Raw genomic sequence first — 25,037 nt, forward strand, 5'->3', positions numbered from 1 at the left:
GTGAACTAACATGTTAATTCACAGAAAACAAAAGTAGAACTATAAACCGTTGCACATCTCTCTCTCTCTCTCTCTCTCTCTCTCTCTCTCTCTCTTTCTCTCTCTCTCTCTCTCTTTTCGTAATAGAAGATATATTACTAAAATTACTTTACAAATGGCCACATGGCCACCATGTGATGTACTAGCTTTCCCTCACTAATAATTACTTCGAGAACCACCACAAGTGTAGCTCGGAGTACCCCCATCCAATATATAGTACATCACATGGCCACCATGTGATGTACTAGCTTTCCCTCACTAATAATTACTTCGAGAACCACCACAAGTGTAGCTCGGAGTACCCCCATCCAATATATAGTCATGTCATTCTCCACCAGATGAGCTGACCACAAGGAAGAGACTTGCCACAATAAAAGCCCTTTATACGACCTATGTGAGCTATAATACCAACTTTTGCATCAAATATGAAGGCACTCCTAGTTAACCAGATATGCGACAAACTTGTCCACCTAAAAAATGAAAGAAAACTAAATGTTTTGGGTTATCTGGCCCATTTACAATCTTGCCAAAAATCCAATCTTTAACCTTTAAATCTGTCAAAACGGGACCCATATGCAAGAAAGGAAATCCCACACCTTCTTTGCCACACCGGACATGAAATGAAAAGATGCGGGCATGTTTCCAAGCATGTAGTACAAAACACACAATTACCAAAAGCAATCCACTGCTTTCACAAAACTGGTCTCCCAAAATGGAGCTGCACCGTAGAAACACCTTTCAATATGGAATCTTAGATTACCAGCCCTGTAAGATTACTTCCTTCCACTAGGTCCTACTCTTCCTGATGTTCCATACTCTATTAGCCTTCACAGTTATCTAATGCTTATCTTCCAACCACCATCATATGATACACTTGATTTGTTGTACGCTGAACAATGTTCTGAGGCTTTCTAAATTTCCAATCTAACCAAGGTTGTTGATCCTTCAACTGAGGAATATAACCAAATGGTGTAAGTGCTACCCTCACCTTCTCCCATAACTGTATATATCCACGTGGAACCCTATAATATTGACGGATTTTTTGAGAAGTTAATAAATGGCCTCTATGTGGCAACAAAGCCTCCAGAATTCTCACTAGTCCTAATCAAGCCATTCTATTGAATTTTGGCCACTCAACAAGTTTGTCATGCCACTCCAAAAGTCATGAAGTAGCCAACACCTCACCTACCATAGAATTCAACTGCAACTATTGATTTGAAGGCTTCCATTTAGTGTGTGTCAACACCTCCTTCCATGAGAAATGAGAAAGGAAAGGTGAAGCCACCACTCGAATCTTTTGGGAACCATTCAGTACATCTCACCATGTACCATCAATCCTGGTATTACCATGCACAAGTGTGACCTCCTCTATAAGGGCCTTAGCCATTACCACCCATGGCTCTTGCTATTGATGCAAAGCTTTTCTCGTCAATGGCAATAAAGGTAAGAAAAAAGATATCATACTAATCATAATGGATTGTGCCACTTTAAGCTGAACATGCATATGCCAACCCTGAGATTTTCAATACACAAACTTATCATTTATCCTTGTAGAAATCCATGCCAACAAAGTATGTAAAATCAACATCAAATCCAATCGGATAACCCAAGTGGCGTGTTATGCATCTCCTTTGTATGACCTGCCCATTTCATCCCAAACCAAGCAAATCGCTCTCGATAGATTTTATGAGAGCATATTTTTACATATTAACGCATAGCCCTGAAGCAAGACCAAAAGTATCCCAAACAGCCATACTACTCAGCTAAACATTATCTCTTTGAGCCTTAAGGAACATGAAAGAATCATTCGCCAATGCTTGGTCGATCATCTTCTCTCCGCTTAGAAGTGTAAGCCCTATAACTTCACCATCCTCCACTAGCTTATCTAGTTAAGATAAGATTGGATGTGCAAAAATTACAAACAAGACAGGGTTGAGTGGACAAATGAATGGGCTCAGTCACCCCACCATTAATCATAAGCCTAGCCACTGCATGTTGGCTAATAGTATCAATCAAAGAAGACATGCGAGAAAAAAATCCCATAACCTACATAAGCTGTGAAAGAAAAGACCAACTAACGTGATCATAAGTCTTTTCAATATCCAGTTGAATCATAGCCACCTCTTGCCTCGAAGCCTTTGCATAATCAATTCCAATTTGTACATTCAATATATTATGCAAAATATTTCAACCTTTAATAAATCCATATTACCTTGGATGAATCAGAGTAAGAAGAAAACACTGCAACCTATTGGCCAAGACATTTGCAAATATCTTATACATGCCCTCCATCAATTTGATTGGTCTCCATTAACGTAGATTAACTGGGGATGGAACTTTAGGCAGTAAATAGACAAGCCCAATCTTCCAACTCGCAGGCATGATACCTATATTCCACACCTCTTACAAAATAGAAGCAAGAGGAACCTTCAACTCATCAAGATACGTAAAAAGAACATTAGGAAGCCCATCCCATCCTGGACTTTTTCCTTTAGGCAAATGCTTCAACACAGCTTCCACCTCATCCTTAGAAATATATTTTTCCAATTCATTTGCAGAAACATCTGATACCTAGTGAGACGAACCAAGTAAAATAAAGACTCTCTAGCTACAATGACATCAAGAGATATGATTTCTTGTGGACCTAAAAGATGGCAATAAAAGTCTATACACACATCTAGAACACAAGCAGGATCAGTAATCAATACTCCTTGCCTATCTTGCATCCTAACAATATTCTCACGTGCATGTTTTTGCTACAAATGAGTAAAGAACATATGTGACTGCCAATTAGAATCCATTAGGGAATCCATTTGTAACTGACAATCAAAAAAATTTACCTACTTATCTCTCTCTCTCTCTCTCTCTCTCTCTCTCACACACACACACACACACACACACACACACACACACACACACACAAGGCAACCAAGAGGATGAAGAGAAAGCAAAGACAAAGCTACGAAACAAGAAGAGGCAGCGAGCATTAAAAAGATGGCTTCTTAGAGTAGCAGGCGAGCAAGGAACACACAAAAATTGAAACAAAAGCGCAGGTGAGCCCTTTCTCTTGATCAATATGCCTACTTTCACTGTTTGTTGAGACAATCTCTACATGACTCTTTAAACTTGCACCAAATAGACAATCAACAATACATGGCCTTCTTTGACTGCTTCTAGGAGGCAGTCGCATCCCTGGCCCCTACAAAGGGGCCTCACTTGTATCATGATGTTTTTTTTGTGGGTTTTCACCTCACAACAAGGTTTTCCATTGGTAATATAAGAATTACTTAAAAATTTTGTGTGAGGCCTCTCAAGCAACCGACTATTTCTATGGAGAGGTCTGGTTGGGGTATTCCCAGTGGGATCTCTTTTAGTATGAGGGTGTATTGCCAATGCTTCTTGTAGGCGGTGCTCCCATCCTACAGAGAGACACTGTGTGAATTCTCTATGTTTGTGTGGAGATGTCTGGTTGGGGTATTCCCAATGGGATCTCTTTTGGTAGGAGGATGTATTGCCACTGCTGCTTATAGTAGGCAATGCTCCCATCCTACAAAGAGATAGTTCCTCACCTTCTTTGGTATTACTCTCACTCTGGAGATTTTCTTGATGATTTATCTGGACATCTTCGGGCCAATGTTTTGGCTTTTTGGTTTCTTTTCTCCTTCCCTACCAGATTATACAGATGTCCTTGATTTTGGGCATTGTGGACTATCTACCATGCTTGGAATCCGTTTCTCTTATTTGGAGATTCTATTCGGCTCTTTGTTTACTTTCGGAGAGTCCTTTTATAATCCCTCCAAGATTCCATGAAATCGAAGGCCTTTCCTTCCAGCAACTAGAAGTGTTTTTTTACTGTTTTTGACCTAAGTAGTAGCTGCCCCACTTTGGAAGAGCTATGAATGTATATTTGTTTTCCTTAATGAGACAGTGATTTCACTTTTTAAAAAAATTATGTGAGAAAGGGAGGTATCTAAGGTGTGGGGTATGTGTGTGGCTCTCTGGTTGACATGCTCGTCTATGCACCTGTTTGACCTACTCACTCGCGCTGTAGACTTGCTTATCTGCATCTTCTATTTTGACCTCCTTGCTCGCCCTCCCCCTTTTGTGCATCCACATATACTGAGACAATTGTCTACTTGCCTCCTGTTTTGTTTCTGTTTGCTTGTTCGCTTTCTTGCATGCTTGTTTTGTTGTCTGTGTGAGGCTCGCCTGCTTATTCTATTATACCTTACTTTTCAACAAGGATTTAACATTAATTTTTGAGGGGAGACTTTGTCAAAATTTGCATTAAATCATGATGGCCAGTGAGACATGGGTTAATGTGTCAAATATCACAAGAGAAAAGCTTGGGAAGCATAATTACTCGGCATGGAAATTCTGCATGAGAAATTATCTCATAGGAAAGGATCTATGGGACATCACAGCAGGTGCTGAAGCACGTCCTGCATGAAATGCAACAAATGCAAATGTGGAGTAGAATAAAAAGACAGATCGCGTAGAGTGAGATACCCTGTGAATAGGATGGTTTTGTCGCAGTGCATCATGTAGTGTGTTGTTGCAAGAGAAGGAGCCTGAGACATTTGAGGATGCAGTGCAGAGTCCTCAGTGGGTGAAAGCAATGGATGAGGAGATGAATGCCTTAGAGTAGCAAGGCACTTGGACACTAGTAGATTTACCAAAGGAGAGGAATGTCATAGGCTGCAAGTGGGTGTACAAGATTAAACACAATGCTGAGTATTAGCACGTACAAAGCTTGTTTAGTTGCTAAAGGCTATGCTCAGCAATATGGCAAAGATTATGATGAGACATTTAGTCTGGTGGCCAAAATGGCTACGATATACATGGTGGTTGCATTAGCTATCACTAATGGATGGCAAATGCATCAGATGGATGTCAAAAATGCCTTTCTCAATGGACAGTTAACTAAGGAGGTATATATGGTACAACCGCCATGATATGAGGATGCCAAGTTTCATAGAGTTTGCAAGTTTCAGAAGGCCATCTATGGATTGAAGCAAGCTCCTAGAGCATGGCATGGCCATATTCCAACTTACTTGTAACAGATTGGCTTCATTGTGTGCCCAGAAGATCCCTCTTTATTTGACTTAGTCAAAAGGAGTGATAGAGTGTTCATCATACTCTATGTTGATGATTTGATTGTTACAGGTAGTAACAAGGAGATGATTACACAGGTTAAGGTGCATTTTAGAGGGGAGTTTGAGATGAAATACCTTGGAGGTATTAGATATTTTCTTAGCATTGAGGTGATGAGAGATGGTCAAGACACTTGGCTACTATAGAGGTAGTATGCATTGGAGATGCTAGCCGAGTATCGCATGACGGTCTGTAAGCCTATGTCTATGCCATTGGATGCAAATGCCAAGATGAAAGCACATATGGGTCTTGAAATAGAAGAGTGTAACATGTACCGAAAGATGGTGGGATCACTCATTTACCTCACCATTACGAGGCCAGATCTTAGCTATGTTGATGGAGTTGTGAGTCAGTATATACACACACCCAAGAAGCCACATTTAGATGCTGTCAGATGCATCATGAGATCTGTTAAGCATACGCTTAACTATGGATTGCACTACAAGGCTCATTACGAGGCCAGATCTTAGCTATGTTGATGGAGTTGTGAGTCAGTATATACACACACCCAAGAAGCCACATTTAGATGCTGTCAGATGCATCATGAGATCTATTAAGCATACGCTTAACTATGGATTGCACTACAAGGCTCATGCAGAGCCCGAGTTATATGCTTGTACAGATGTCGATTGGGCAAGTAGTGCAGATGACAAGAGGTCTACCTTTGGATATGTGTTCATGCTTGCAAGGGCTGCAGTTTCATGACTTTCAAAGAAGCAGTCCACAATTGCATTATCATCTACATCGGCTGAGTACAGAGGATCAGGGATTCCGGCATGTGAGGCTATATGGTTATGCAGCTTGCTAGCCAGCTTGGTTATGATGTGGTGGAAACAATACCATTGTATTGTGACAATATTAGCAGCATCATGCTGGATAATAACCTTGTGTTTCATGCTCGAACGAAACACAAAGGTTCACTATCACTTCATTCGTGAGAAAGTGCTAAGTGGCGATGTAGACCTGAATCACGTGTCAATGCAGGAGCAGGTTGCAGATATTTTCACGAGAGCTTTGTCTCATGAGTACTTCCGAGATGCTATGGGAATACACTGCTTGAGTGGTGCAAGCTCAAGCACTCATCCTCCTCGTGACTTGAGTTTGAGGAGTGTTGAGATAGTCAGAGACACAACGTCTATCCGCTAGCTCAACCAGGATAAGGTGGATCATGATAGGGAGGAAATAAGCGGGACACGTAGCACACCACTACCCCGCAAGATTACATGTAGTATGTGTGTGTTTATGTGCCGACCTATATAAGGCTTACTTAGTCATTTTGATATGTAGCACACTTAGAGAGAAGTACGTATAGAGCCTAGAAGCTCCATTCCCCCCATTTTTGTGTCCAATGTGTGCGCGTGCATGACACCTCACGTTCGTGACACCCAATACATCTGATTTCTTTTTTGCCATATTGTCCACAGTGCCCAAAAAGTAGTCCACGCAGAGAATACCCCAAAGTTGGTATGCCGTTGCAGAATCCAAGCAAAAAGCCAAAATGTCTTCCCAAATTGAGCTCCCGAGAATCACGTGCGAAGATGCCATGACAGTCTGTCTACTAGGAGGGCACGAGAGAAATCACAATACCATAATAAATGGAGCACTGTCTCATCATGTAGCATGCAACGATGACATGACATCTTGCCACCACAACAATGTACCTCTTTATACACCAACAGGCAGAACTCCCACAATGCATCTCCAAAATGCATCTCCAAAGTAAAGGTCTTTCTTTCAAGAGCAAACAATTTTTCCAAATGCTCCTCAAACTACCCCACCATCTATCTCTTTCGTGCATTGTCCAAAGTGCATTAGCATGATCCACGATCCAAGGAGGTGCAACCAGTTTGATATAGACCCTTTTAGCTATTAGTTCATGTAACCATGTAACATCTGGTGGAGCGACCCGCCAGTCCTTCAAACGCTCGCGGAGGCACTGGCTGAAGAGGCTCTAAGAGGGTGCGTATGAGATGCCGTAGAGACCTGTAGTGCATGCCTACCCCATATCTCTTACATGATAGTGGAAAGAAGATAACATAGCCTTCATCATTAACCACGTCGACATGAAACGTACACCCTTTTGTGACAAGAAGAAAGCTTTATGTGGCTCAAGAAGGCCTAACTGAGCACGAAACAGTCTACTCCAGTGTATGCTTTCCAACCGCATGGTGTTTCCAACCCCGAGCGGTCTTACATGTCCTAGTTTCTCTGCCAGTAAATACCAGTCCATGAGTAGCCTAGAGCTGTAGGGGCAACCTGAAATTTGCCCTTTTTTAAAGTTCCCGAAAACCACCTCCCAATAATTTGTGGTCCATGCACCGAATGTGGCGGACTACAAAGTGGTGTACATGGCTACTTACATTTGTGCTCATGGTTGTTTTTGAGGCGCAAAATCAATGAGCAAAGTGGCTTTCCTCACAATACCATGAGTATGAAGGTCGATAATGTTGACAGCCCCATCATTTCTTGGCATACATAGCCTGTCCTTTCATAGCAATCTGAGGCCTTTAGCATCATGCTTAGTTTTCAAAAGTACCTCCAGTATAGCAGCTATGTACTCATCCAAGTGCTTCTTTGGCCATGCAAGCAACGGCAAGAAGAATTGTAAGTATGCAATGAGAATGGCCTCCACAATACGGAGTCTAACACGTAAAGGCCATGTGGCCAACTTTTAGTACTACAATTTAGCATTAATTCCTTGCAAAACCCAATCAGCCTCCATAAACATCTCCATTTATGAGGATTGCAAGTACCTTATACATTATAGGTAACAAACTTTATTGGAAGCATCTTATGTACATGAAAGGAAAATGAGGGGATTTAACTCTCATCCATCTGCATAGATCTCACGGATCCCGCAATACATTCCAAATAACATCATGCTTATCAAAGATCTAAGTACCTCCAATACAAACTGGAACCCAATTACGTGAGACCGCATTGGCAGTGGGATTCGCTTTTGCATTGAGAACATTAGCAACTAAGGAATCCACATTATGAGCTAGATTCTCTTGGGTCTGGGTCCAATGAGGAGTTTTGTACAAGGGCGCCTTAAAAGTCTTTTTCAAGGCAACAAAACCATCCTGATCCGTTGTACTTTTCCCTTTAGTCTTGCCAAATGGCACAACCTTATTGGTGGAGGCTTGCTAATTAACTACATGCAATGAAACTTTTGGTCTTTCTTGCTGCTTGGCCATAGCAGCAGGGGGACATAAGAATGGCATTTACAGTACAAGTAAAAGGTAAAATTGATGCCACCAGAGACTGAGCCACAGCTGGTGATTTGTGAATGACAATGGGACATTGATTGGAGATGTGCCCAAACTGTTTACATTTAAGCATGCACCAGCAAATAAGCTCATAGTTTCGACGGCCAATCTCAAGCTGTCTATTATCAGTACATTTTATTCCAATAGAGAGAGAGAAAACAACAAGCCTAGTTATATCGTAGAGAATCATAAAACGATTTCCATCTTCAGTAGGTCGAGGAGGACATATTACCTTACACAATGAAGCAACCAACATAGGCAAATGTTCATTTTTCTGCAACTTTGATTTTATCCATTGTGCCACCGTCATTCGCAAGAGGTATTTTGCCTAGGAAAAAATCCAATGCAACATTTTTTGAGAAATCCTTCAGTGGTGAGACCACCGAAGGGAGGGGGATATCAAACCGAAAATCACGATCCGAAAATTGCCAATCCTTTTTACCATCCACAAAGTCACAAAACATTCATCAGGAGATAACTCCCATAGAGATTTGCAAAGTTCAGTACAAAGAACCTTGTTCGTGTGCTCATCATTCTTGTGAGCGTGATGATAAGCATTGATATTTACATTCTGGTCTGAAACCAACTGATCCAGATAAGAGTCCATACTAAAGCACACATTGTAGAGTGTTTCTCTCACTTCAGACATGAAATTGTCAATCTATTTGTGTGACGAAGGCAGCAACGGAAGATAAAACTAGACATGATATTATTATTTATTGCACTATCTGCAATCACACATGTAGAGGCCATGTAGATCATTTCCAATATTCTATTTGAGAGTGCAATTTTCCCATCACCCATTGACTGTCATCCTTCAAAGGTAACTCCCAGCCAATGGGGTAACCCAGATGCCTAACTATCTCATTAGGTGACAGGATCTAACCCAACCACAAAATCTAATGCCAATCATAATTTTTCATAATTAACATGTAATCCTGCAGCCAACCATAAAAGCGATAGTGCTTTCATGAGATTCCTTACATCAGCCTCTATATTCATGGAAAAAAAGAAAGAATCATCAACATATGCCTGCGCCACAAATTGCGTACCATCCACCATGGAGAGACTTCTATTTTCCTAGACCTTTTATAGCATCATCCAAGGGCTCATCCATATTGTTATGACAGGCATAACCTGTTGCAACAAAAGTTCTTACGCATCAAGAGCCTCCCTCGAAAGTGGGAGAGGGGCAACGAAAATGTGAGAAAAGTATCCATGGAAAGCATCCGCAAGCTGTGTTTTTGTGCATGTCCAAGTATCATCTGTTCTTGTGACTCTTGCAATGCATTGTCCAAGTATCATCTGTTTTTGTGCATGTCCAAGTATCATCTCTTCTTTAAGTATGCAAGCCTTTGAGAAAAGATTTTGAAGAGAAGCCTTTATCAAGTAATGGCTTCTATCTCTTGCCCTAGTTTGCCATTTATTAATGCCATTTATTAAGCTTGCATTCATCATTATGACAAAGACAATATTCACCTTCAGTTAACAGTTGCTATTCATCATTATTCAGCTCTCTAAATTGGCTGATTTCAGTGTACTCTTGTGTTGCAATTTTTCCTTGTTCTATTTGTCTTCTATTCTCTCCCAAGTACCACCTGCCATTATAAGGGTGCCAAAAAAAGCTTGGGTTCCTACATAGAAAATTTGATATCCAGAGAAGACTCCTTGTCTTCCAGCAAAACTGTGTTGATTATGTTCTCGCAAACAAACTACATAGGGATGCATAGTACTTACATATGACCAAAACAACCTCCATTTATTTACATCACAGAGGCCTTGTATATTGAAAGTAAAGCACTTGATTGGCATTAACATATTTACAATATGAGTAAAAAACAGGCTACACCTCAACTTGCATGTAGCTTGACTGCTCAAGTCACCAAGCCATACCAAGAAATGATCAGAGAGGTGCCATGTCACGAGTACGGGACAGGCCCCAAAACAATAATAGAATAGACCAACACTTCATATACTAGACAGAGCATGATAACACAGCGGAAGAACCATAAATAATACATTAACATCGCACTAAGCCGGAACAGCCGGTCCCCCATAGGAACTTCTTTATTCAGATAGAAGATTTTACAATAAACCAAGGTGCGGGTGCATACAGCACCAGATTTTCCACAAAGCAACAACAATATTCAGACCGAGCTCTCTTCCAGAGACAAGATAAAACAGTCCCAAAACTATCTCCAAAACAGCTCACAGTTTTCTGCTTGTACTCAGGACAGAAGCGGAGAAAGACTCTGCATTTTGCCTTTACTGACCACCAAAGGAACCACCCTTCTTGAGTAGTGAGAACAGCCAGTGTACGTCCTGCTCACAGGTAGCCAGATGATAGAGAAAGTTCACAACTGTATGGCTTGCCTCAATCGCAGCCAGTACAAAGAGAAAATCAGCTTCTGCTGCAACCAGTCGACCAAGAGATACAGAGAGAAGAAACCACTCTTTGGCCAGCTTCTGCAGCCTCTAGGTAGAATATAGAAACAATCAGCTGCTGTCGGCTAGTTTTTTCAGTAGGTGACCAGCATTAACATGAGTAACACTACTCTCAACCTGCTCAAAGATGACAGCCAGACCAGAGAGAGAACACTCCATAGCAGTAGTACGACCAGCCTTGCAAGAGGTTGCAACTGTATGGCCAGCACTGGATAGAGAGAGACAGTGTTCCCGACTGCTGCCCCTTCTTTTTCCCACGAATTCAGCCCATCCTCCCTTTTGTTAGAGTCGGCCAGCTCTTTTTAGCTCCCCTTTTACCAAAAGTGGCCTTAGCTGCCAAAAATAACTACTTTTAATCTTTTTTCCCAAACTTGTTGGCCAAGTTACAAGTAGGCGCCTCCTTTTGTCCTCCCATAGATGCCCAAAATAATAATATGTCCAGCCCTTCATTAATGATGTGTGAAAACGCCGACTTATAAACATTATAAGTCACTTCATTGATAAAATCCCATGCTACTCATGCTATGTGGCCATCTTTCAGGCCAATCCACGCCAACGAATGCTTCAGCTTTCTTCTCTGGAAAATCCCCGTTCACACCTTGGCTCTGCTCAATGTGTGAAACACTGGTCAAAACTGGTGAAGGGACCAAATGGTGGCATCCCCTCTGTCTTATAAAGCAGTTGTCCCCTCTGTCTTATAAAGCAGTTGTCCGCAACTGTATAAACCTCATACCACTGAGATATCCTTCAAGAATAATAGATGCACTATGAATCCATGATAATTCATAATTCTGGCATTAAAGCCAGAAATTCAGATCCACGATCCGACACCAGATATGGGCACAAGAGCCAATCTTACCAAGAAAAAATCATCTTTAACCATATCCCAAGTCAACAACTCTGATAATAAGCAAACACATACACAAGAGCCAACTATGTCTCAAATATCCATAATTCCATGAACCAGATAATAACTACACACAGGTACAAGAGCCAACTGTATCCCACCTGCAGTCCGGAGGGCGCTGAGCACCAACCTCGCTCGAGCACCACAGAGGAGACCTATCATGCCGATTCGGAAATATCCATAAATCCATAAGTAGCTTTAAGTACTTGCAAAAATAAAGAAGCAGCATACACAGCCACAAAACATCTTGCCATGCCATTGGATTGCATAAGGGCACCACCCCTATGATCCATACACATGACCAAGTCAAACATGCTTCACATGTCCATATGGTTCACTAGGGCAACGACCCTTATATGAAACCATACATGCTTGCCAGGTTTCCCCTTCTAGGAGACTTCACTCACTAGGATCACCAACCCTTCCATGAGCCCAGACATGAGCTCCCTAGAGTCACCAACTATTGCATGAATTCACATGATCACCAACCCGAAATCACTCATTAGGGTCGCGAACCCTTCCGTGAGTTCATGAAATACTTACTCGACAGAGTCACCAACTCTTCTCACTAAGTGGAGTCATCAACTCCTCTCACTGGAAAGAGTCACCAACTCTTCCATGAGTTCAAATACTCACTCACCAAAGTCACCAATTCCTCCATGAGTGCAGTATATCATAAGATAGAATAAATCACAGGCATAGAGATCGTGGTTTCCCATCAACACATTTGCGATAGATAGTTCTACAGGTATTTCGGCCGCCAAAAGAAATCCATAGAGAAATCCTTGATCCATAAGATATCCAATAAATCCACTGTAACCACAACATAGTTCATAACATTCACGTTTGCTTCATGAAGCAAACTTTTGCAAACGTTTGTTTGAAACCCGTCTTTCATACTTGCTTTTTTTTTAAAATACTTTTTTAAGGTTTTACGTTTTTTGAAAGTTACTACTTTTTTTTAATTGAAATGGGTCCACGCAATGAGCATTTATGTAACTTGTAAGTTGTAACTTTGTAAGTTTTTATAATGGAACTTGGAGAGCTTGAGTTTACAATGTATATTTGTATCTATTTATCTAAATCTCGTCCTTTCTATGAGGTATTATATCGGTCACGTATGTTACTCGGCCCGGGACTGAAACATACTCGAAACATTCTTACATACCTGAATGTGTATGCATTTGCTAAACGTATGTTATGAACTATGAACCACAATATACTCATAGTCTAGAATCAGCTAGTCCATGTTACTGATAAATAATTCATAGCTTTGTAACCGTATATGCGACATATTCTAGCGTCCCATACCACTAGAATACTCCCCATATAAGATCCTTGTGCAAGCAACAATTCTAGCATCCCATACTGCTAGAAGCCTCAAGACCAAAACCATAAACTATTCATCAAACCCATAGAGAAGCCTTTTTTCAAGATCAGAATGGTTTCCAAGAAAAACGCCTTTCAAAAAAAAAAAAAGCTTTCTTGAAACACATTTCAAGATAGACATGAGAAACATCCTCCACTTGCATCAACAAGGGAGTTCAACATGTACAAAATTCCAAATATTGGCAAAAAGCATCAACTTGGTAAAAGTCAAAGTATACTTGGCTTTTCTTGCCAGGTTTGTCATGAAGCCAAAAGAAATATCTCCTTAGCATACACAAGGTATCCTGAGATATAGCTCCATATAGCTTGTTCGTCAACTTCATTACAGAATCCACAATAATCCATATGGAAAGAGTGTTGAACCCGGGCACATAAAACCAACTCTATATTCTGAGGATAAAATCTGTGAATCCATAAATCCTTAGTCCAAGCTATCTACTGCTCATTCTCATGAGTGCTTCCACAAGCTCAATAGCAAAACTGTTGCTTAGTGTAATCCCCACTTCTGATCTTTTCTCTTTCTCATTGTTGGAAGGAAGACTCTTGCTTCTGAGAAAGCTTTGCTCTGATACCAATGTCACGAGTGGGGGACGGGATCCCAAACAATAATAGAATAGACCAACACTTCATATACCAAACAGAGCATGATAACCCAATGAAAGAACCATAAATAATACAATAACACCGCACTGAGCCAAAACGGCCGGCCCCCTTAGGAACTTCTTTATTCAGATAGAAGCTTTTACAATAAACCAAGGTGCGGGTGCATACAGCAATGGATTTTCCACAAAGCAACAGCAATATTCAGCCCAAGCACTCTTCCAAAGACAAGACAAAACAGTCCCAAAACTATCTCCAAATCAGTCCCAAAATAGCCCACAATTTTTCTGCTTGTACTCAGGACAGAAGAGGAGTATTTTGCCTGTACTGACCACCAAAGGAACCACCCTTCCTGAGAAGTGAGAACAACCAGTGTATGGCTTGCTCATAGGTAGCCAGATCATAGAGAAAGTTCACAACTGTATGGCCTGCCTCAATTGCAGCCAGTAGAAAGAGAAAATTAGCTTCTGCTGCAACCAATCGACCAAGAGATATAGAGAGAAGAAACCACTCTTTGGCCAGCTTCTGCAGCCTCTAGGTGGAATACAGACACAATCAGCTGTGCTGTCGGCTAGTTTTTTCAGTAGGCGACCAGCAATAACATGAGTAATACTACTATCAACCTGCTCAAAGGCGGCAGCCAGAAAAGAGAGAGAACACTGCATGGCAGCAATATGACCAGCCTTGCAAGAGGGTGCAACCGTATGGCCAGCGCTGAATAGAGATAGAGAGTGCTCCCGACCGCTGTCCCTTCTTTTTTCCACGAATTCAGCCCATCCTCCCTTTTGTTGGAGTCAGCTAGCTCTTTTTAGCCCCCCTTTTGCCAAAAGTGGCCTCAGCTGCCAAAAATAACTACTTTTAAGATTTTTTTTCCCAAACTTGTTGGCCAAGTTACAAGTAGGCGCCTCCTTTTGTCCACCCATAGATGCCCAAAATAATAATATGTCCAGCCCTTCATTAATGATGTGTGAAAACACCGACTTATAAACATTATAAGTCACTTTATTGATAAAATCCCATGCTGCTCATGCTGTGTGGCCATCTTTCAGGCCAATCCATGCCAATGAATGCGTCAACTTTCTTTTGTGGAAAATCCCCGTTCACACCTTGGCTCTGCTCAGTGTGTGAAACACTGGTCAAGACTGGTGAAGGGACCAAATGGTGACATCCCCTTCGTCTTATAAAGCAGTTGTCCACAACCATATGAACCTCATACCACTGAGATATCCTTCAAGAATAGTAGATGCACTGTGAATCCATGATATTTCATAATTCCAGACTTAAAGCCATAAATCCAGATCGACGATCCGACACCAGATACGGGCACAAGAGCCAATTGTATCAAGAAAAAATCATCTTTATCCATATCATGAGTCAACAACTTTGATAATAAGCATACACATGCACAAGAGCCAACTGTGGCCAATCGCAATCCACATGGCATGGAACACGTGAACACTCAGGTAGCCCGGCTGCTCCATGAATCCATTCTCAATGAGCGTGAGGAAGTGATCTCTCTAGAAGTGCATCTTCGTTGGGAGCTCTGGAGGTGTGACCATGTGCAATGGGTGTAGAGGCTGAGAAGATCTAACCGGATAACCCCGTTGGTATCCTTTTGAGAGAGCCAGAGAAAAGGGGAGTCCAAACTGTACTGAAGGGGTGGTAGGCGGTCCATGCGGAGCCCATATACTGAGAACCAAGTGGAAACTAATGCATACCATACTCCAGAGTGGCCCTAAGTGCGAGCTGTCTCGATGACTCCAAGGCAAGCCTCGGGTACTTGTGGGGATCCATGTGACTGATGCGATGGAGGTATGTGACTGTCTAGAAGAGTGCATCCACTACCATTGGGGCTGCAGTAAACTCTACCTGGATAATTTGGTGTGGGATTGATGGTTTCCTACGGATCATACAGGAGAACATCATGATGTGGGGCCTCTCAACTGAGAGACAGATAGAGAGAGAGAGAGAGAGAGAGAGAGAGAGAGAGAGAGGACGGGCTGTAATGCCAAGTGATCTTGCTGGCCCAAAAGACAGGGTCCATGACGCCAGGTGCGCCAAAAAGCCTCGTGCCGTCTATGCATGTGATCTGCACCACCCTAAAGCTTCCCCCCTGGATGCAAAGGGTATGAATGATGTCAACCAAAATGGAGCGGATCTTGCTTGGGGGGGGGGGGGGGGGGGGGAGATTGCCCTCAACGGCCTCGCTGCAACGGGCCCACCATATATGCCATGCAACTATGCTACTAATAATCTCCCATTTTAACAAGTCTCGAGGGACTTGGGATGAGATGATCTGTCGGGATGTATTGGTCGTTAAGTAAGAGAGCCGGAGAGCATGTCTGTTACGTCCCAAGGCTAACTAGGGTGAAACCTTTAGGTTAGGTTAACCATAGCCTAGGGTTTAGGCATCTTAAGTGGGGGGTTAGTAGCTTTTATGAGACGTGCTATATTTGGCTCCTGGTTTATAGGAAGCCTTTATAAGCGACTTTATGAGTCAGTTTGAGGGAGAGCTCCTTTAGACCTGGACTCAAGGCCTCCAGACGACTTCATGCTTACATCTCATGGGTGTGTACTGGTGGCATGGGATGCCAGGGACTTTGCACGTGGAGCCATTTCTCGAATGCTACTATCCCCTTGTGCTCGGGGGTGAGCTTGAACGACTCTATGGTTGGGTATTGAGCTAGTGTCTATGTTTATTTTCTTTTTGTTTATGCTTTAATTGCAAGGTCTGCTAGCCTGGGGGCACTTTACATTGGTATTAGAGCTAGACCTTTGGGAATTAAGGTGGGAACACTCCGAAAGGAGAGGAGGAAATTCACTGTGGATCTTCTGGGTTCTAATCTATGGACTGCTTTTTGTTTTCCTAGGTATGGGCTTTTAGGACGGAAGATGGAGTAGAGCCACAAGAGAGCCGACAAGACGCTATGGTTATGTATACTGAGACGGTTTTTGAAATCGTTACATATCTATGGAAAAAGCAAGAGCTTTTTGTTATGTCTATGCGTTTTCTTGTTCTCTGACAGTCCTTGTATGTGTGTACTTGTGGGAGACACCTTGGGTCTAGGTTTTTTTCATACAGAGGAGGCTTTTGGAAAAATTTACTGTGTTAAACAGAAGGCTGGTCGAATTCTGCAGAGGGATGAATCCTATGCGCCTTTGGTATGTGTAGGATTTTTTGCTTTTTGGGACTTTCTGTACATAGCTGCATACAGCAGTACCTCAGGCAGGGAGAGCGATGCAAGAAGGGACTAAACCTCAGCCCATGCATAAAGGCATGTCTGCTAGAGGTTGTGTCACTAGTTGGGCATTCTCTATGCTTCCGGACCCATGGATGGGCTCCACAGTGTCGACATGACACCTCGGTAGGGGATTTACATCTACGCCAAGGGTCATTTGGACTGACACCTCATGGTAGGGGACTGATGTCTACACCAGGGGCCAGTAGGCTAGACATGAGAGGTTGGGGATTTTGGTCTGCGCCCATGTCCAGATTATGGTATTCTAGTTGACCTGGAAATGTAATATCTATGCCCAAAATGACCGTTTCTAATAAGCTAAATGAAAGGGAGATTGTCCAATACATTCTTATGCATGGCATACTTGCATGTACGAAACTGTTTTCGCGTGGAATATTTCATTGCCTGCAAGATTTGTATGTGTAGTTTACAGGTAAGGGACGCCCGCCCGTGAACCGTGTGCGTGAATTTGTATTCTAACCTAGCTTGTGGACTGTAGACACGTGGTAGGTGTGCCTCTAAAGTCTATGTTACTTCATTTAAGAGTTATAGCTAAATTTGTTGTTTTGTATGTCCACTCTCATTTAAGTGTGGGCGGACAAGTTATAAGTGACTTTCGTTCACAATTCATTAAAGTATGGACGGACAGCTTATAAGTGAGTTTGGGTATGGACATGGGTTTGGGCGCTTGGTCAAGACTTGGCTACCCTCCCACTCTTGGGAGAGTTATGGGCACTTGGGTGGTGGCCCAATGAAAATCTTTTGCCAGAATTGGGCCAAGGCTTATCCTCTCTTCCTCTCTCTCTCTCTCTCTCATGGAATGGGCGCATATGTGAAACCCTAATTTTAAGAAACCCTAACTTTTGCAAAAACCCTAATTTTGCAAAAATATTAATTTTCAAAATTTTCTTAAGAAAAACAAGGTATTCAGCCTTTACTTATGCTTATCTCTACATATGGTGCTACTGAATTCTAAAACCCTAATTTTCAGAAATCCTTTTTTTTTACAAAAAGCCCAATTTCAGAGCCCTCGTGTTGTAGAAACCCTAAATTCAGCTGAAACCCTAATTTGCAAAAGCCCTAATTCAACTGAAACCCTAATTTGCAAAAACCCTAATTTCAGCCGAGAGTACAATGGAGAATTCTTTCATCACTACTTCAACCTAAAGCTGGAAGGAGTTCCATTTGGCAACCATTTTTGGGTAAGAGCTTCTTGTCTTCTCTAATCTACTCTATATCGACATTATTGTATCACTTTGGTCTCATAGATCCATTGGGTCTTTAGTAGACGCTTAATATATCTTTCTTTCTTTCTTTCTCGCTTCCACGCACCCAATCTCAAATAACCCCAAGTAGGGCTGAGCACAATATTGTCATACACTTACACTATTAATACTATTAAACAAGATGAAATGACACAAAACCAAATGAGATAGCAATGCTGAAATTCGCAATAAGGGCTGACCCCCCTCGTAAATTGATTGTATTATCAAGGTAGATTACATGCAAGCATTGCCTCATGGGCAATGCTTGCTAGATTTCCAATGACATCTGTGCATATGAAAACATCTTCAAACAAGTTGTGTCGTTGAAGAGGTTGAATCCACAGCTTCTCGGAATCTCCAAATGTACATGGAGGCGATCAAGGTTTTTTGCCGCGCGTCAAGAGCATAGTTCAATCGGCACAACTCATGTGGTTTTTGGGTAGGCTCTACACCTGCCCCGACTTGGTGCCCAGTTGAGGCTCTCCAGTGGATCTCGAGGGGCACTCCAGTTCGCTATCTTGTTTGCCAGTTTGGGCATTGATATCTCTCCAGAGCAGCAACTCGCCCCTCTTCTTCGAAGTATTCGGAATAAGCTTTCATACTGGAGTTCTGCGAGGCCCTCCCTAGCATGAAGAAGAAGGGTTGTTTATTTAGAATGAAGAAGGGTTGTGTTTGTGCAACTGTTTGAACAGTTTGAACAGAGAGAAAACAAAAAGCATGTTGGCTTTTGTAAGAGAGAGAGAGAGAAGGTCGCCAGCCGTGTTGTGTAATGCTTGTATGCACAGCCTCGGCAAGTACTGTATAGCAGGCTGGCAAAGGCGTACTGCAATCAGCCAAGAATACGCAGAGGCACACAATCCTGTGCAAAGACCAGTGCGTAGGCGACGGCTCCAGGCAGGCGGGTGCAAGCGCACATGGGAAGCCGACGTGGGCAGCGTAGGCAGCCAGGCGGCCAAGCCTAGAGTGGGCGCAAGCGCACATGGGCAGTCGACGTGGGCGGCGTAGGCAAGCAGGCGACCAAGCCTAGGCGCAGGCAGGCGCAAGCAACCGAAGGCATACGCAACAGTCAGCGACGACTTCAGGCCCACGCAGGCGACGTGTGGCACTAAATTCACGTGGGCGAAGGAAAAAACGCGAAAGCATACCAACGTTCGATTTTAGCTTTTGTTTTTTTTTTTTGAAAAAAAAAACAAAACAAAACAAAACATACGCTTTGCTTTCGTTTTCTTTGGATTAAACCTTAGTAAAGGGGTTAAAGACCCACTTAATGCTTAAAGGTGTTTTTTTTAATAAAGAAAACAGAATATATATATATATATATATATAACACAAAAGCAAAAGCTCAAGATTGCTTTTGGGGAAGCCTATAAGTTCCCCTTAAGCGGGCTTCTTGCCACACATCTCTCAAGTTCTCTAGCACTTCTCTTGTGCAAGATCGAATTTTCTCTCCCCTAGTCCACTTCAAGATGTCAACCCAGGAATCAGGTTTACAAGAGTTTAAAGTTGCTCTCAAAGCTTCTTCTTCGGAACGTCAAGCACAAATCGCCGCGTAGATGCAAGCTTTGCAGAACTCCGTCTCTCTTTTGACCACTACCCTATCTACTCTTTCGGGTATGGATACCTTGCCATCTGCTTCAGGCCCCAACATTACTCCGGAACAGTTCGGGAACGACCAAAAGCAGCATACCAAGGAGATAGTGGACACTTGACTACATAAGTGGCAAGCCCATTTTCAGTTCCATCCATATGACGATGGGAAAAAGATCCAGCTAGCAGCAGGTTTCCTCTCAGGCAAAGCTTTGCTTTGGTGGAAGGAACTCAACCCTAAGCCAACGACTTGGGTACAGTTCGAAGATGTCTTCAAGAAAGAGGATGATTATGATGTTGTTGCCCGGTTTACAGCTTTGACCATGACCTCGCAGCACCTCACTTATGAGGTCTACCTCCAGAAATTTAGGGACTTGCAGATGAAAGCTACGAAGATGGATCCCACAACTCTTTTGGGGTTCTTCGTAGCCGGTTTACCGACTCATACCGTTTACAGGTTAAAAATAACAAATGCAAAACTTTGGACGAGGCCATTCATTCCGCTCGTATCTATGATGATACAATGGACTCTTCCAAGTCTAAACCCGTTACCGAGCAGGGGGAACAAGCTCAAAAGAAAGTTCTCCTCACCAATAACTAACTTGATTGAAAGAAAGTCTTCGGACCAACCTTCGAAGAATTCAAGTTCGACGATAGCGAAGAAGAAACGTCTCCTAAAAGCTTTGAAGCTCAAGAAGGAGGGACGTTGTTTCATCTGCGAAGAAAAAGGACACATACGTAACGAGTGCCCGAAGCAAAAGGGTGCAAAGACCAACGCAAGATCCAAGTCAAAGGCAGCTAACCAGTTGTCTTTGACAGGTACGTCAGTTACTGTACTTTCTCGCCCTAGTACATGTTCTGATTGTTTGTTCAACTCTAAAGTTTTTGGCTTGCATGATCTTCTCTGAGTTTATGGAGAAGTGAATGGCCCTAGAATCCACATTCTTCTAGACCCTGACAGCTCACACAACTTTGTTAACTATAAACTTGTGCAGAAATTGGGTCTTGATACGACACCCAGTGATCATACCTATGAGATACGCCTACCTGCGGGTCGGCAAGTATGGGATCGAAAGGTGGAGATGCTACCAATCCAGATTCAGGACTACAAAGATACTCTGGAATGCTATATTATACACCTAGAACATGTAGACTTGTTATTACGGATTGAGTGGTTTAAGACTCTTCAAGTCCAAATAGATTGGTCTAGTCATATTTTTTCTTTTCAACATAGGAACACCCAGTATAGTATCTTAGGTGATTGTATACATCGCTCTCAGGGACCTCTTTGTAAATACAGTTGATTCTAGAAATATAATGGATTCTTCTTTGTATACCGCTTTCCATTGTGTATTGATTCCACTTTCTTCATTTCTCATACCTTCTATGGATGTCAATGAATTAAGTGTATTTGAAAGCAAAGAATTACAGAAGATACTTGATTCATTTCAAGATGTATTTCCTAAGGAACTGCCATCGGGCTTACCACCTGAAAGGGCAGTGGATCATCGTATTGACCTGATCCCTGGTGCTCATCCTGTCAGTATTCCACCTTACGGGATGAGCCAAGCTGAGGAAGATGAGTTGGCTAAACAACTCGAAGATTATCTGAGGATGGGCCAGATCCGTCCAAGTAAATCACCTTGGGGTGCACCTGTGTTGCTTAGGAGAAAGAAGGACAACACTTGGCGAATGTGTATAGATTACAAGAGATTGAACAAGCTAACAATTAAGAACCGTTATCCTCTCCCTAGATCAGATGACCAGATTGACCGGTTAGCAGGAGCGAAATATTTCACGAAGATAGATTTACGTTCTGGCTATCACCAAATAACGTATTCATTAAAGGCATGTCGAAAGAACCGCCTTTCGGACAAGTTATGGCCATTACGAAATTTTTTTTTTTCGAGAAAAGATCCTTTCATTAGTTATATAAAAACGCCCGTAGGGCTACAAAAGATCTCTCTTGCTCATAAGAGAAGCAGAGCAGTGTATACAGCATGGCAGCCCGGGAGACTCTCCCTAGGTGCTGCAAAATACAAGCATCAGTACAAAGGACTGAGAGGCTAAATCATACAATAGGGGGGGGGTGGAAGAGCCAAACAGGTGGCCTGTAGTGCCAACGGGGGGATCCCGTGTGTAAGGTGTAGAAGGGGCCACAGCGCCAAGTGGTGTGAAAGGCCTGGCGCCGCAGGATCGCCTCATCCGAGTCTCCCCGGATGCGGTCGTACTGTCCTTGCAGGGTGTGGATCAACTCCTGCCAAATCCCCCGTACAGTCTCTGCTGGTGGCTCCAATCTCCCCTCAAAGGCCGTAAAGCACCGGGCCCTCCAGGTGAACCAGATGGTGAGGCTGCTGAGGAGCTCCCATCGTAAATCCCGCTCCTGTGTCCAGCTGGCGGACGAGAAATCCGGTGCCGGAACCAGGCGAGGCTGGCCCCTAATAAATCTGATGGCCTGACTGCCCTGCTCCATCTCATAGCCCATAGCAGGCCCTGACGAAGTCGACCAAGCAGCGGCACCCCACGTAAACATACCCTCTGGAGAGAGGGGAGCCAGAATACGCAGCATCCACAGCCAAATCTGCTGCGCCTGAGGGCAATCCCAAAGGCCGTGTCTCTGTGTCTCCATAGGGTGGCCGCATCGGACGCAGGCCGCCGGAAGACCGCTGTAAACAAGCCAAGTGCCAACTGCTGAGCCCTTGTGGGCGACCAGCCACTGAAAAGTCGAGATCCTGCGGGCCTGTCGACTAGCCCAGAGCCGAGCCCAAAAATCCTCCAGGAACTCCTGTGAGAGTCCCTGTAGCCGCCAATGCCCCGCTGCCGCTGGAGAGACCGTCCTCCTCGCCGTCAAAATATGCCGCCCCAGCCGAACAGTATACTGGAAAAAGGTAATCTCTGTGGCCTCAAGGGATGCATAAGGATTATGCCACTCGTACTCCCCGGGGTCCCACTGTAGCCGGGCCAAGGGGCGCGCTGCATATGCCCATATGCGCCAATCCGGGAGCACATCAGCAGGATCAGGGTCTATATGCCACTTCCGAGAAGCGGCGGCCACTACCCGAATCCTCTGAAAGGTGCACTCTGCAACCAAAGGCGACTCCACCTCCACTCGCTGGAGTCTGCCCTCATCCTGAATCTCATAGTAGAGGCAACTGCCATCCTTAGTGCAAGCTCTGACAGCAATCAGGATCTCCAACTGTGTAAAGGCTCCCATCCACCGTGGGGTCACTGGCTCGAGAGGCGTGAACCACTCCTCTGTGAGTGCCTCCTGAATATCATCTCTCATAATCAACCCCCCTCTGAAGTGACTCAGCCTCTCCACCTGTATCTCCTCTGGGAGATTGCAGAAGGCCTGCCAGTCTCCAAAACTACGAGCTGGGCCTGCCGCTAAAGGCCCCCAAGCTAAACGAGGCCGAGAACCCAGCATATGACCCTGCTCAGTGCGAACCGCTGGGCTCCAGATGAGCAGCTGTCTGGCCCGCTCCTCAACACAAGAAGGAGGTCGCTGAGAGAGCCCCGGTCTCAGCAGCTCCCAAGCTCTCAAGATACTCAAAGCAAATCTGTCCTCCCATCCTCTACTAAGCCCTGTCCTCCTCATCTCTATGAAGATCCAGCGAATCTCTGGTGCCCAAGTGCCCCCTGCTGGGGGCGCCCGAGCCTGCAGCCGCTGCAAGAGGAGCTCTTTCCAAGGCTCAGCGCCTGGAAGCAACCCCCAAACAATAAGCTTCCCCAATAAGGCTCTGCTCTGATCGACTGGATCTATAATGCCCAAACCTCCCTGAGCCAGCGGAAGTGTAATAACTGCCCATGCAACCTTTGCCCGAGTTGGCTGACCGTCCCGCCCAGACCACAGAAAGTTCCTGATCAGCCTCTGTACCTGGCTGATGCAAGAGCTCGAGAAGATCCAGCAAGACGTAATGTACCACATGGTCGCTAACAGCACCTGATTTGCCACCACCACCCTCCCAGCCAAGGATAGCCGAGCTGTACTCCAATACAAAAGCTTCTTCCGAGCATTTCCGAATGCTCAGAAGAAGCGGGGCAATCTGTTGCTCAGGTGACAAATCTAGGCCAATCTGGCATCCCAAATACCGCACTGCTGTGCCTGGAGGAATCCATCTAAAACCGGGGTCCGGGCTCCATGCCGAAGTGGGAGCACTACTGATCCAAAAGGCCACTGTCTTGCGCCAATTGATCAATGCTCCCGAAGCTGCACTAAAAACCTGGAGCGACTGCTCTGCCCGAAGAAGATTGGCCTCTTGGCCATGCAAAAATAAGCCCGTGTCGTCTGCAAACTCAGCATCAAGCAGGTCCTCCCCCCGGACTGGGAGCTGTAGTCCTCTCAAACCAACCTCCTTTGCCGTCAAATACATGCTCATAGCCTCCGCAAAGAAGAGAAAAAGAAAGGGGGCGAGAGGACACCCCTGACGGACTGATCTGGTCAGCTCAAAACTCGGCCCCCGTCCTCCTACAATCAACACCTGGCTGCGAGCTGTGGAATACAGAGCCGCCACCCCTCTGATCCATCCTGGCTCAAAGCCCAGGCGAAGCATAGTGCCCTCTAAGAAACCCCAATCAACTCTGTCGTATGCCTTCTCAAAATCGAGAAGCATCACGACCAAGTCCTCGCCAAGAAATCTAGCTCTGGCCGTCGCCTCCCAGAAAGTAAAGATGTTGTCAAGGATACTGCGCTCCTTGACAAATCCTGTCTGAGTAGCATGAATCAACTCCCCCAGGAAGGGCTAGATCCTCAAACTCAAGGCCTTTGCTAAGACCTTGTAGACAGTATTGAGGATCGTAATAGGCCTCCAATGCCGAATATCATCTGATACTCCCTCCCCCTTGGGGATAAGATAGATCAAGCCCTTTGAAAAGCTCTGCGGCATCACCCCAGTGTCCAAAACATGCTGAAAGCCCCTGCGGAGGCCTGGCCCCAAAAGGTCCCAATAGCGCATAAAAAAGGCCGGCGTCAGTCCGTCCTCCCCTGGGCAACTATGTCGCGGCAGGACCCTCAAGGCCTCGGCAAGCTCAATCTCTGAAAGAGGCGCACCAAGAACTGAACGCATACGATCTATGACCCTCCTCTGCACATGGGCCCACAAAGTCTGTCTGCAAGCATCTCTGTCCTCAGTGGCTGGCTCCG

General features: G+C 44.1%; 1 protein-coding gene across 12 annotated transcripts in view; it reads right to left on the bottom strand.

The window, feature by feature from the left end:
- Positions 1-329: 329 nt before the first annotated feature.
- The window catches only part of LOC147640096 (B3 domain-containing transcription repressor VAL2-like), a 119,638-nt gene continuing 94,930 nt past the window's right edge, over positions 330-25,037 (bottom strand). For 2 of the 12 annotated variants that reach the window (XM_086777059.1, XM_086777088.1), the window contains one exon: positions 2,499-2,858. The gene's annotated coding sequence lies outside the window, so the exon portion shown is untranslated. Of the gene's footprint in view, positions 510-2,189; positions 2,859-10,220; positions 11,241-25,037 lie in introns of those variants that run through there. The other 10 variants (XM_086777018.1, XM_086777034.1, XM_086777014.1 and 7 more) reach the window with 8 other exon arrangements.

The sequence above is a fragment of the Cibotium barometz genome, chromosome 3 (assembly GCF_041138505.1).
Source record: "Cibotium barometz isolate CiBa-2024 chromosome 3, ASM4113850v1, whole genome shotgun sequence".
Lineage (NCBI taxonomy): Eukaryota > Viridiplantae > Streptophyta > Polypodiopsida > Cyatheales > Cibotiaceae > Cibotium > Cibotium barometz.